The sequence below is a fragment of the Hippopotamus amphibius genome, chromosome 2, assembly GCF_030028045.1.
Source record: "Hippopotamus amphibius kiboko isolate mHipAmp2 chromosome 2, mHipAmp2.hap2, whole genome shotgun sequence".
NCBI lineage: Eukaryota > Metazoa > Chordata > Mammalia > Artiodactyla > Hippopotamidae > Hippopotamus > Hippopotamus amphibius.
Window position 1 is genome coordinate 221473850 of NC_080187.1, and position 13830 is coordinate 221487679.

Below are 13830 nucleotides of genomic sequence, written 5' to 3' on the forward strand. Positions count from 1 at the left end.
GGCAGGGGGCATGAGCCTTCCCTACTGACAGGTTTTGGGAAGCCATAAAGCACACACCACAAGGGACCATTCCCTCAGTTGGTGATCATACTCTGGCGCTAGGTGCACAGAGGTCTCTAGAGATGTTCCGCCTGGGGCCAAGGAAGAAAACACTGCCTCGATGTGCTCTCTGACTAGAATACAGCTCTAATGAAGGCATGTGAGTGCACCAGATGTGAGCCCATAAATTTGGGGCAGCAGCAGACATTCCTCCTTGGTAGGCAGGAGGTTGCCAAAAGACTACCCTGTACTGCCTGCTGTGAGGGCGGCCAGCCCATAGTTCAAAATTCTCTGGGGACTATTGGTAGCAACCAAAAGAGCCACTCACTGCGGAACATTCTGGCTGTGGTGAGTCCATTCCAAGATTTGGCCTGAAACACAAAATTCAAAGCAGAAAGGCTTAAGGAAAGACTCCACCCATGGCTTCAGAACATGTGGGCCCTGGCACTATGGAGCAGGATAGAAAACCAAAGGTGGCAACACATCTTGGATATGTGGAAGCCATCTACACTGGGAGGAGTCTCAAGGGATTTCCTCGAGTGAGAGGCTGCTCCAACACCCACACCCAAACCCACACCCACACCCACACACAGGGCTCTGCAATGGACCAAAAATGCAGGCCATCCTGCCCCTGGATCCCTCTGTTAGGCCTCAGCGTAATCCTATTGAGCATGATTTTTTGGTCATCAGCTCTCTTCAGGACCATATGAGTTCTCATCATCGACCCAACTGAGGCCCTCTTCATTCACCTGCGCCCTGCCACATGTGAAGGCTTACCTCAGATGCTTCCTGGAAAGAAGGATGCCTGAAGGGTTGTGCCATTCTGTCGAATCCACGTGCTGGGCCAAGGCTCATGGTGATTGCCCTAGGGAACATAGGCCAAACACAGATCTTCATTTCTCTGGGGACGATGGCTGCCAAGAGGTGAGAAGGACAGCTGTGAGAACTCCAACTCCATGCTAGATGCATTGGGGCACGTGTGTGCCACACGCTCATGCATCGAATGATGCTACAAGAAATACCTGCAGCAATACATCCAGGAACATAGGGCCCAAATGTACCTCCATGCAGAGACAGGAACACATAGCTGAAACGCATACAAACAGCTCCCTACATAGCTTCCTTCCTGCCTCCCTTCCTCCAGAATGCTCTAGCTCCCTCCCCTTTGACCCTCGTCCTTGGCTCACTCCCTCCATCCATCCATACTTACAAAGATGAAGGCATGAGTGGACAGGTGGATCAATGCCATCTTATGTACCTTAATACTGTGTCAGGGGCAGATGAAATAACCAGTACGTATATGTCTCCCCAGGGAAGGACTAGCCTCATGGATCCTCCAGGCAGCACAAGGCCTGGCACCAGGTCTGCTTGGTGGGGAAAACACTGGGGGTGTTTCTGGGGGGAATGGAGACATTCCTCTGGGCCCGACCCTGGTGTGGGCAAGCGTGTGCTGGCCGATGTCACACTCGGCTTGTCCATGTGCACAACACCCAGACAATGAGGCCTTTATGTCCCACACAGTGGACATTCACAGGAGCTGGAGGGAGCTCTCTTGGTAGGCAGTGGCTCCCGTAGAGGAAGGCCAGCCCAAGAGATGCCACAGGCCTGTATCTGTATGCAGAACCCATGAAAGGGCCTGTCTGAGTAAACTGGCCTATCTGAGGGCCCATGATCCCTCACAGAGACCTGGGAAACCCCATTCCAGCAAGGGACCAGCCCTTCAGCTCTCACAAGAGCCAAGAGCATCTAGCTGCCAAGTCCCTGATGAAGGGTCCTTGTTGCCTCTCACCACCTCCAGGCCTGGCCCCACATCCTCCCAACCAACACTTCTTGGAAGTCACTCAAGCACACCCCACAACTGACCATAAGCTCAGTCCATCCTCGTGCTCTGCCTCGACATGCACAGAGATCTGCGTGGTTGCTCCCCAGGGCAACACGTAATGAAATGGTGCCTCCATGGTCAGTCTTACTACACTTCAGGTCAATCGAGTTGAATTTCAAGGCCTGCATTCCGATCTGGTGGATGGGGAGCCATGTCAAGCATTCCTCCTTGGGGACCACAGAGATTCCCAAACAGGGCCAATTTCTTCTGTGGCAGCATTCCCTACTGTGGCCCGTGCAAGGCCACCAAACAACAGCCATGCAGCTACGCCCTCCTCAGCCCACATCCCGGGACCACCCCTCCCCTTCAGGTCAACAGGGCCTCACGATGGACATGATAATGGGATGCCCAAGGGCTCTGCAAAGCCTTCATGGGGGAATGGACACCCAGAAGCCTTTTCTCCTCTGGAGGGGGCTCTCTGACAAACCAGTGGCTTCGGGAGAGGACGACCAACCCAGGAGAAGCTATGGTCCTGTGTATGCATGCAGACCCCATCAGAGGCCCCATTCGGATCAAGTGGCTCCAACAAAGCACCATGATCCCTCACAGAGTCCTGGCACAACCCCATTGAAGACCACGGCATGGCTTCCAGCCCTTGAAATAACCAGCAGCATCCTGCCTCCAAGCACCTGAGGATGGGCTCCTGCCTGCCTCTCACCATCTCTAGGCAGGGGGCATGAGCCTTCCCTACTGACAGGTTTTGGGAAGCCATAAAGCACACACCACAAGGGACCATTCCCTCAGTTGGTGATCATACTCTGGCGCTAGGTGCACAGAGGTCTCTAGAGATGTTCCGCCTGGGGCCAAGGAAGAAAACACTGCCTCGATGTGCTCTCTGACTAGAATACAGCTCTAATGAAGGCATGTGAGTGCACCAGATGTGAGCCCATAAATTTGGGGCAGCAGCAGACATTCCTCCTTGGTAGGCAGGAGGTTGCCAAAAGACTACCCTGTACTGCCTGCTGTGAGGGCGGCCAGCCCATAGTTCAAAATTCTCTGGGGACTATTGGTAGCAACCAAAAGAGCCACTCACTGCGGAACATTCTGGCTGTGGTGAGTCCATTCCAAGATTTGGCCTGAAACACAAAATTCAAAGCAGAAAGGCTTAAGGAAAGACTCCACCCATGGCTTCAGAACATGTGGGCCCTGGCACTATGGAGCAGGATAGAAAACCAAAGGTGGCAACACATCTTGGATATGTGGAAGCCATCTACACTGGGAGGAGTCTCAAGGGATTTCCTCGAGTGAGAGGCTGCTCCAACACCCACACCCAAACCCACAGACACACCCACACACAGGGCTCTGCAATGGACCAAAAATGCAGGCCATCCTGCCCCTGGATCCCTCTGTTAGGCCTCAGCGTAATCCTATTGAGCATGATTTTTTGGTCATCAGCTCTCTTCAGGACCATATGAGTTCTCATCATCGACCCAACTGAGGCCCTCTTCATTCACCTGCGCCCTGCCACATGTGAAGGCTTACCTCAGATGCTTCCTGGAAAGAAGGATGCCTGAAGGGTTGTGCCATTCTGTCGAATCCACGTGCTGGGCCAAGGCTCATGGTGATTGCCCTAGGGAACATAGGCCAAACACAGATCTTCATTTCTCTGGGGACGATGGCTGCCAAGAGGTGAGAAGGACAGCTGTGAGAACTCCAACTCCATGCTAGATGCATTGGGGCACGTGTGTGCCACACGCTCATGCATCGAATGATGCTACAAGAAATACCTGCAGCAATACATCCAGGAACATAGGGCCCAAATGTACCTCCACGCAGAGACAGGAACACATAGCTGAAACGCATACAAACAGCTCCCTACATAGCTTCCTTCCTGCCTCCCTTCCTCCAGAATGCTCTAGCTCCCTCCCCTTTGACCCTCGTCCTTGGCTCACTCCCTCCATCCATCCATACTTACAAAGATGAAGGCATGAGTGAACAGGTGGATCAATGCCATCTTATGTACCTTAATACTGTGTCAGGGGCAGATGAAATAACCAGTACGTATATGTCTCCCCAGGGAAGGACTAGCCTCATGGATCCTCCAGGCAGCACAAGGCCTGGCACCAGGTCTGCTTGGTGGGGAAAACACTGGGGGTGTTTCTGGGGGGAATGGAGACATTCCTCTGGGCCCGACCCTGGTGTGGGCAAGCGTGTGCTGGCCGATGTCACACTCGGCTTGTCCATGTGCACAACACCCAGACAATGAGGCCTTTATGTCCCACACAGTGGACATTCACAGGAGCTGGAGGGAGCTCTCTTGGTAGGCAGTGGCTCCCGTAGAGGAAGGCCAGCCCAAGAGATGCCACAGGCCTGTATCTGTATGCAGAACCCATGAAAGGGCCTGTCTGAGTAAACTGGCCTATCTGAGGGCCCATGATCCCTCACAGAGACCTGGGAAACCCCATTCCAGCAAGGGACCAGCCCTTCAGCTCTCACAAGAGCCAAGAGCATCTAGCTGCCAAGTCCCTGATGAAGGGTCCTTGTTGCCTCTCACCACCTCCAGGCCAGGCCCCACATCCTCCCAACCAACACTTCTTGGAAGTCACTCAAGCACACCCCACAACTGACCATAAGCTCAGTCCATCCTCGTGCTCTGCCTCGACATGCACAGAGATCTGCGTGGTTGCTCCCCAGGGCAACACGTAATGAAATGGTGCCTCCATGGTCAGTCTTACTACACTTCAGGTCAATCGAGTTGAATTTCAAGGCCTGCATTCCGATCTGGTGGATGGGGAGCCATGTCAAGCATTCCTCCTTGGGGACCACAGAGATTCCCAAACAGGGCCAATTTCTTCTGTGGCAGCATTCCCTACTGTGGCCCGTGCAAGGCCACCAAACAACAGCCATGCAGCTACGCCCTCCTCAGCCCACATCCCGGGACCACCCCTCCCCTTCAGGTCAACAGGGCCTCACGATGGACATGATAACGGGATGCCCAAGGGCTCTGCAAAGCCTTCATGGGGGAATGGACACCCAGAAGCCTTTTCTCCTCTGGAGGGGGCTCTCTGACAAACCAGTGGCTTCGGGAGAGGACGACCAACCCAGGAGAAGCTATGGTCCTGTGTATGCATGCAGACCCCATCAGAGGCCCCATTCGGATCAAGTGGCTCCAACAAAGCACCATGATCCCTCACAGAGTCCTGGCACAACCCCATTGAAGACCACGGCATGGCTTCCAGCCCTTGAAATAACCAGCAGCATCCTGCCTCCAAGCACCTGAGGATGGGCTCCTGCCTGCCTCTCACCATCTCTAGGCAGGGGGCATGAGCCTTCCCTACTGACAGGTTTTGGGAAGCCATAAAGCACACACCACAAGGGACCATTCCCTCAGTTGGTGATCATACTCTGGCGCTAGGTGCACAGAGGTCTCTAGAGATGTTCCGCCTGGGGCCAAGGAAGAAAACACTGCCTCGATGTGCTCTCTGACTAGAATACAGCTCTAATGAAGGCATGTGAGTGCACCAGATGTGAGCCCATAAATTTGGGGCAGCAGCAGACATTCCTCCTTGGTAGGCAGGAGGTTGCCAAAAGACTACCCTGTACTGCCTGCTGTGAGGGCGGCCAGCCCATAGTTCAAAATTCTCTGGGGACTATTGGTAGCAACCAAAAGAGCCACTCACTGCGGAACATTCTGGCTGTGGTGAGTCCATTCCAAGATTTGGCCTGAAACACAAAATTGAAAGCAGAAAGGCTTAAGGAAAGACTCCACCCATGGCTTCAGAACATGTGGGCCCTGGCACTATGGAGCAGGATAGAAAACCAAAGGTGGCAACACATCTTGGATATGTGGAAGCCATCTACACTGGGAGGAGTCTCAAGGGATTTCCTCGAGTGAGAGGCTGCTCCAACACCCACACCCAAACCCACACACACACCCACACACAGGGCTCTGCAATGGACCAAAAATGCAGGCCATCCTGCCCCTGGATCCCTCTGTTAGGCCTCAGCGTAATCCTATTGAGCATGATTTTTTGGTCATCAGCTCTCTTCAGGACCATATGAGTTCTCATCATCGACCCAACTGAGGCCCTCTTCATTCACCTGCGCCCTGCCACATGTGAAGGCTTACCTCAGATGCTTCCTGGAAAGAAGGATGCCTGAAGGGTTGTGCCATTCTGTCGAATCCACGTGCTGGGCCAAGGCTCATGGTGATTGCCCTAGGGAACATAGGCCAAACACAGATCTTCATTTCTCTGGGGACGATGGCTGCCAAGAGGTGAGAAGGACAGCTGTGAGAACTCCAACTCCATGCTAGATGCATTGGGGCACGTGTGTGCCACACGCTCATGCATCGAATGATGCTACAAGAAATACCTGCAGCAATACATCCAGGAACATAGGGCCCAAATGTACCTCCATGCAGAGACAGGAACACATAGCTGAAACGCATACAAACAGCTCCCTACATAGCTTCCTTCCTGCCTCCCTTCCTCCAGAATGCTCTAGCTCCCTCCCCTTTGACCCTCGTCCTTGGCTCACTCCCTCCATCCATCCATACTTACAAAGATGAAGGCATGAGTGGACAGGTGGATCAATGCCATCTTATGTACCTTAATACTGTGTCAGGGGCAGATGAAATAACCAGTACGTATATGTCTCCCCAGGGAAGGACTAGCCTCATGGATCCTCCAGGCAGCACAAGGCCTGGCACCAGGTCCGCTTGGTGGGGAAAACACTGGGGGTGTTTCTGGGGGGAATGGAGACATTCCTCTGGGCCCGACCCTGGTGTGGGAAAGCGTGTGCTGGCTGATGTCACACTCGGCTTGTCCATGTGCACAGCACCCAGACAATGAGGCCTTTATGTCCCACACAGTGGACATTCACAGGAGCTGGAGGGAGCTCTCTTGGTAGGCAGTGACTCCCGTAGAGGAAGGCCAGCCCAAGAGATGCCACAGGCCTGTATCTGTATGCAGAACCCATGAAAGGGCCTGTCTGAGTAAACTGGCCTATCTGAGGGCCCATGATCCCTCACAGAGACCTGGGAAACCCCATTCCAGCAAGGGACCAGCCCTTCAGCTCTCACAAGAGCCAAGAGCATCTAGCTGCCAAGTCCCTGATCAAGGGTCCTTGTTGCCTCTCACCACCTCCAGGCCTGGCCCCACATCCTCCCAACCAACACTTCTTGGAAGTCACTCAAGCACACCCCACAACTGACCATAAGCTCAGTCCATCCTCGTGCTCTGCCTCGACATGCACAGAGATCTGCGTGGTTGCTCCCCAGGGCAACACGTCATGAAATGGTGCCTCCATGGTCAGTCTTACTACACTTCAGGTCAATCGAGTTGAATTTCAAGGCCTGCATTCCGATCTGGTGGATGGGGAGCCATGTCAAGCATTCCTCCTTGGGGACCACAGAGATTCCCAAACAGGGCCAATTTCTTCTGTGGCAGCATTCCCTACTGTGGCCCGTGCAAGGCCACCAAACAACAGCCATGCAGCTACGCCCTCCTCAGCCCACATCCCGGGACCACCCCTCCCCTTCAGGTCAACAGGGCCTCACGATGGACATGATAACGGGATGCCCAAGGGCTCTGCAAAGCCTTCATGGGGGAATGGACACCCAGAAGCCTTTTCTCCTCTGGAGGGGGCTCTCTGACAAACCAGTGGCTTCCGGAGAGGACGACCAACCCAGGAGAAGCTATGGTCCTGTGTATGCATGCAGACCCCATCAGAGGCCCCATTCGGATCAAGTGGCTCCAACAAAGCACCATGATCCCTCACAGAGTCCTGGCACAACCCCATTGAAGACCACGGCATGGCTTCCAGCCCTTGAAATAACCAGCAGCATCCTGCCTCCAAGCACCTGAGGATGGGCTCCTGCCTGCCTCTCACCATCTCTAGGCAGGGGGCATGAGCCTTCCCTACTGACAGGTTTTGGGAAGCCATAAAGCACACACCACAAGGGACCATTCCCTCAGTTGGTGATCATACTCTGGCGCTAGGTGCACAGAGGTCTCTAGAGATGTTCCGCCTGGGGCCAAGGAAGAAAACACTGCCTCGATGTGCTCTCTGACTAGAATACAGCTCTAATGAAGGCATGTGAGTGCACCAGATGTGAGCCCATAAATTTGGGGCAGCAGCAGACATTCCTCCTTGGTAGGCAGGAGGTTGCCAAAAGACTACCCTGTACTGCCTGCTGTGAGGGCGGCCAGCCCATAGTTCAAAATTCTCTGGGGCCTATCAGTAGCAACCAAAAGAGCCACTCACTGCGGAACATTCTGGCTGTGGTGAGTCCATTCCAAGGCTTGGCCTGAAACACAAAATTCAAAGCAGAAAGGCTTAAGGAAAGACTCCACCCATGGCTTCAGAACATGTGGGCCCTGGCACTATGGAGCAGGATAGAAAACCAAAGGTGGCAACACATCTTGGATATGTGGAAGCCATCTACACTGGGAGGAGTCTCAAGGGATTTCCTCGAGCGAGAGGCTGCTCCAACACCCACACCCAAACCCACACACACACCCACACCCAGGGCTCTGCAATGGACCAAAAATGCAGGCCATCCTGCCCCTGGATCCCTCTGTTAGGCCTCAGCGTAATCCTATTGAGCATGATTTTTTGGTCATCAGCTCTCTTCAGGACCATATGAGTTCTCATCATCGACCCAACTGAGGCCCTCCTCACTCACCTGCGCCCTGCCACATGTGAAGGCTTACCTCAGATGCTTCCTGGAAAGAAGGATGCCTGAAGGGATGTGCCATTCTGTCGAATCCACGTGCTGGGCCAAGGCTCATGGTGATTGCCCTAGGGAACATAGGCCAAACACAGATCTTCATTTCTCTGGGGACGATGGCTGCCAAGAGGTGAGAAGGACAGCTGTGAGAACTCCAACTCCATGCTAGATGCATTGGGGCACGTGTGTGCCACACGCTCATGCATCGAATGATGCTACAAGAAATACCTGCAGCAATACATCCAGGAACATAGGGCCCAAATGTACCTCCACGCAGAGGCAGGAACACATAGCTGAAACACATACAAACAGCTCCCTACATAGCTTCCTTCCTGCCTCCCTTCCTCCAGAATGCTCTAGCTCCCTCCCCTTTGACCCTCGTCCTTGGCTCACTCCCTCCATCCATCCATACTTACAAAGATGAAGGCATGAGTGGACAGGTGGATCAATGCCATCTTATGTACCTTAATACTGTGTCAGGGGCAGATGAAATAACCAGTACGTATATGTCTCCCCAGGGAAGGACTAGCCTCATGGATCCTCCAGGCAGCACAAGGCCTGGCACCAGGTCTGCTTGGTGGGGAAAACACTGGGGGTGTTTCTGGGGGGAATGGAGGCATTCCTCTGGGCCCGACCCTGGTGTGGGCAAGCGTGTGCTGGCCGATGTCACACTCGGCTTGTCCATGTGCACAACACCCAGACAATGAGGCCTTTATGTCCCACACAGTGGACATTCACAGGAGCTGGAGGGAGCTCTCTTGGTAGGCAGTGACTCCCGTAGAGGAAGGCCAGCCCAAGAGATGCCACAGGCCTGTATCTGTATGCAGAACCCATGAAAGGGCCTGTCTGAGAAAACTGGCCTATCTGAGGGCCCATGATCCCTCACAGAGACCTGGGAAACCCCATTCCAGCAAGGGACCTGCCCTTCAGCTCTCACAAGAGCCAAGAGCATCTAGCTGCCAAGTCCCTGATGAAGGGTCCTTGTTGCCTCTCACCACCTCCAGGCCTGGCCCCACATCCTCCCAACCAACACTTCTTGGAAGTCACTCAAGCACACCCCACAACTGACCATAAGCTCAGTCCATCCTCGTGCTCTGCCTCGACATGCACAGAGATCTGCGTGGTTGCTCCCCAGGGCAACACGTCATGAAATGGTGCCTCCATGGTCAGTCTTACTACACTTCAGGTCAATCGAGTTGAATTTCAAGGCCCGCATTCCGATCTGGTGGATGGGGAGCCATGTCAAGCATTCCTCCTTGGGGACCACAGAGATTCCCAAACAGGGCCAATTTCTTCTGTGGCAGCATTCCCTACTGTGGCCCGTGCAAGGCCACCAAACAACAGCCATGCAGCTACGCCCTCCTCAGCCCACATCCCGGGACCACCCCTCCCCTTCAGGTCAACAGGGCCTCACGATGGACATGATAACGGGATGCCCAAGGGCTCTGCAAAGCCTTCATGGGGGAATGGACACCCAGAAGCCTTTTCTCCTCTGGAGGGGGCTCTCTGACAAACCAGTGGCTTCCGGAGAGGACGACCAACCCAGGAGAAGCTATGGTCCTGTGTATGCATGCAGACCCCATCAGAGGCCCCATTCGGATCAAGTGGCTCCAACAAAGCACCATGATCCCTCACAGAGTCCTGGCACAACCCCATTGAAGACCACGGCATGGCTTCCAGCCCTTGAAATAACCAGCAGCATCCTGCCTCCAAGCACCTGAGGATGGGCTCCTGCCTGCCTCTCACCATCTCTAGGCAGGGGGCATGAGCCTTCCCTACTGACAGGTTTTGGGAAGCCATAAAGCACACACCACAAGGGACCATTCCCTCAGTTGGTGATCATACTCTGGCGCTAGGTGCACAGAGGTCTCTAGAGATGTTCCGCCTGGGGCCAAGGAAGAAAACACTGCCTCGATGTGCTCTCTGACTAGAATACAGCTCTAATGAAGGCATGTGAGTGCACCAGATGTGAGCCCATAAATTTGGGGCAGCAGCAGACATTCCTCCTTGGTAGGCAGGAGGTTGCCAAAAGACTACCCTGTACTGCCTGCTGTGAGGGCGGCCAGCCCATAGTTCAAAATTCTCTGGGGCCTATCAGTAGCAACCAAAAGAGCCACTCACTGCGGAACATTCTGGCTGTGGTGAGTCCATTCCAAGGCTTGGCCTGAAACACAAAATTCAAAGCAGAAAGGCTTAAGGAAAGACTCCACCCATGGCTTCAGAACATGTGGGCCCTGGCACTATGGAGCAGGATAGAAAACCAAAGGTGGCAACACATCTTGGATATGTGGAAGCCATCTACACTGGGAGGAGTCTCAAGGGATTTCCTCGAGCGAGAGGCTGCTCCAACACCCACACCCAAACCCACACACACACCCACACCCAGGGCTCTGCAATGGACCAAAAATGCAGGCCATCCTGCCCCTGGATCCCTCTGTTAGGCCTCAGCGTAATCCTATTGAGCATGATTTTTTGGTCATCAGCTCTCTTCAGGACCATATGAGTTCTCATCATCGACCCAACTGAGGCCCTCCTCACTCACCTGCGCCCTGCCACATGTGAAGGCTTACCTCAGATGCTTCCTGGAAAGAAGGATGCCTGAAGGGATGTGCCATTCTGTCGAATCCACGTGCTGGGCCAAGGCTCATGGTGATTGCCCTAGGGAACATAGGCCAAACACAGATCTTCATTTCTCTGGGGACGATGGCTGCCAAGAGGTGAGAAGGACAGCTGTGAGAACTCCAACTCCATGCTAGATGCATTGGGGCACGTGTGTGCCACACGCTCATGCATCGAATGATGCTACAAGAAATACCTGCAGCAATACATCCAGGAACATAGGGCCCAAATGTACCTCCACGCAGAGACAGGAACACATAGCTGAAACGCATACAAACAGCTCCCTACATAGCTTCCTTCCTGCCTCCCTTCCTCCAGAATGCTCTAGCTCCCTCCCCTTTGACCCTCGTTCTTGGCTCACTCCCTCCATCCATCCATACTTACAAAGATGAAGGCATGAGTGGACAGGTGGATCAATGCCATCTTATGTACCTTAATACTGTGTCAGGGGCAGATGAAATAACCAGTACGTATATGTCTCCCCAGGGAAGGACTAGCCTCATGGATCCTCCAGGCAGCACAAGGCCTGGCACCAGGTCTGCTTGGTGGGGAAAACACTGGGGGTGTTTCTGGGGGGAATGGAGACATTCCTCTGGGCCCGACCCTGGTGTGGGCAAGCGTGTGCTGGCCGATGTCACACTCGGCTTGTCCATGTGCACAACACCCAGACAATGAGGCCTTTATGTCCCACACAGTGGACATTCACAGGAGCTGGAGGGAGCTCTCTTGGTAGGCAGTGGCTCCCGTAGAGGAAGGCCAGCCCAAGAGATGCCACAGGCCTGTATCTGTATGCAGAACCCATGAAAGGGCCTGTCTGAGAAAACTGGCCTATCTGAGGGCCCATGATCCCTCACAGAGACCTGGGAAACCCCATTCCAGCAAGGGACCTGCCCTTCAGCTCTCACAAAGCCAAGAGCATCTAGCTGCCAAGTCCCTGATGAAGGGTCCTTGTTGCCTCTCACCACCTCCAGGCCTGGCCCCACATCCTCCCAACCAACACTTCTTGGAAGTCACTCAAGCACACCCCACAACTGACCATAAGCTCAGTCCATCCTCGTGCTCTGCCTCGACATGCACAGAGATCTGCGTGGTTGCTCCCCAGGGCAACACGTCATGAAATGGTGCCTCCATGGTCAGTCTTACTACACTTCAGGTCAATCGAGTTGAATTTCAAGGCCCGCATTCCGATCTGGTGGATGGGGAGCCATGTCAAGCATTCCTCCTTGGGGACCACAGAGATTCCCAAACAGGGCCAATTTCTTCTGTGGCAGCATTCCCTACTGTGGCCCGTGCAAGGCCACCAAACAACAGCCATGCAGCTACGCCCTCCTCAGCCCACATCCCGGGACCACCCCTCCCCTTCAGGTCAACAGGGCCTCACGATGGACATGATAACGGTATGCCCAAGGGCTCTGCAAAGCCTTCATGGGGGAATGGACACCCAGAAGCCTTTTCTCCTCTGGAGGGGGCTCTCTGACAAACCAGTGGCTTCCGGAGAGGACGACCAACCCAGGAGAAGCTATGGTCCTGTGTATGCATGCAGACCCCATCAGAGGCCCCATTCGGATCAAGTGGCTCCAACAAAGCACCATGATCCCTCACAGAGTCCTGGCACAACCCCATTGAAGACCACGGCATGGCTTCCAGCCCTTGAAATAACCAGCAGCATCCTGCCTCCAAGCACCTGAGGATGGGCTCCTGCCTGCCTCTCACCATCTCTAGGCAGGGGGCATGAGCCTTCCCTACTGACAGGTTTTGGGAAGCCATAAAGCACACACCACAAGGGACCATTCCCTCAGTTGGTGATCATACTCTGGCGCTAGGTGCACAGAGGTCTCTAGAGATGTTCCGCCTGGGGCCAAGGAAGAAAACACTGCCTCGATGTGCTCTCTGACTAGAATACAGCTCTAATGAAGGCATGTGAGTGCACCAGATGTGAGCCCATAAATTTGGGGCAGCAGCAGACATTCCTCCTTGGTAGGCAGGAGGTTGCCAAAAGACTACCCTGTACTGCCTGCTGTGAGGGCGGCCAGCCCATAGTTCAAAATTCTCTGGGGCCTATCAGTAGCAACCAAAAGAGCCACTCACTGCGGAACATTCTGGCTGTGGTGAGTCCATTCCAAGGCTTGGCCTGAAACACAAAATTCAAAGCAGAAAGGCTTAAGGAAAGACTCCACCCATGGCTTCAGAACATGTGGGCCCTGGCACTATGGAGCAGGATAGAAAACCAAAGGTGGCAACACATCTTGGATATGTGGAAGCCATCTACACTGGGAGGAGTCTCAAGGGATTTCCTCGAGCGAGAGGCTGCTCCAACACCCACACCCAAACCCACACACACACCCACACCCAGGGCTCTGCAATGGACCAAAAATGCAGGCCATCCTGCCCCTGGATCCCTCTGTTAGGCCTCAGCGTAATCCTATTGAGCATGATTTTTTGGTCATCAGCTCTCTTCAGGACCATATGAGTTCTCATCATCGACCCAACTGAGGCCCTCCTCACTCACCTGCGCCCTGCCACATGTGAAGGCTTACCTCAGATGCTTCCTGGAAAGAAGGATGCCTGAAGGGATGTGCCATTCTGTCGAATCCACGTGCTGGGCCAAGGCTCATGG

The 13830-nt window shown here is 54.0% G+C and overlaps 6 non-coding genes across 6 annotated transcripts; all 6 read right to left on the minus strand.

The window, feature by feature from the left end:
- Positions 1 to 685: 685 nt before the first annotated feature.
- LOC130847463 (small nucleolar RNA SNORD115) lies at positions 686 to 766 on the minus strand. The gene has a single exon (XR_009052223.1). It is a non-coding gene; the product is annotated as a small nucleolar RNA SNORD115 (small nucleolar RNA).
- Positions 767 to 3272: 2506 nt separating this feature from the next.
- LOC130847464 (small nucleolar RNA SNORD115) lies at positions 3273 to 3353 on the minus strand. The gene has a single exon (XR_009052224.1). It is a non-coding gene; the product is annotated as a small nucleolar RNA SNORD115 (small nucleolar RNA).
- A 2506-nt stretch (positions 3354 to 5859) lies between these two features.
- Positions 5860 to 5940, minus strand: LOC130847465 (small nucleolar RNA SNORD115). The gene has a single exon (XR_009052225.1). It is a non-coding gene; the product is annotated as a small nucleolar RNA SNORD115 (small nucleolar RNA).
- Positions 5941 to 8446: 2506 nt separating this feature from the next.
- On the minus strand, positions 8447 to 8527 carry LOC130847466 (small nucleolar RNA SNORD115). The gene has a single exon (XR_009052226.1). It is a non-coding gene; the product is annotated as a small nucleolar RNA SNORD115 (small nucleolar RNA).
- A 2506-nt stretch (positions 8528 to 11033) lies between these two features.
- Positions 11034 to 11114, minus strand: LOC130847467 (small nucleolar RNA SNORD115). Its single transcript, XR_009052227.1, has one exon. It is a non-coding gene; the product is annotated as a small nucleolar RNA SNORD115 (small nucleolar RNA).
- A 2505-nt stretch (positions 11115 to 13619) lies between these two features.
- On the minus strand, positions 13620 to 13700 carry LOC130847468 (small nucleolar RNA SNORD115). The gene has a single exon (XR_009052228.1). It is a non-coding gene; the product is annotated as a small nucleolar RNA SNORD115 (small nucleolar RNA).
- Positions 13701 to 13830: the final 130 nt, after the last annotated feature.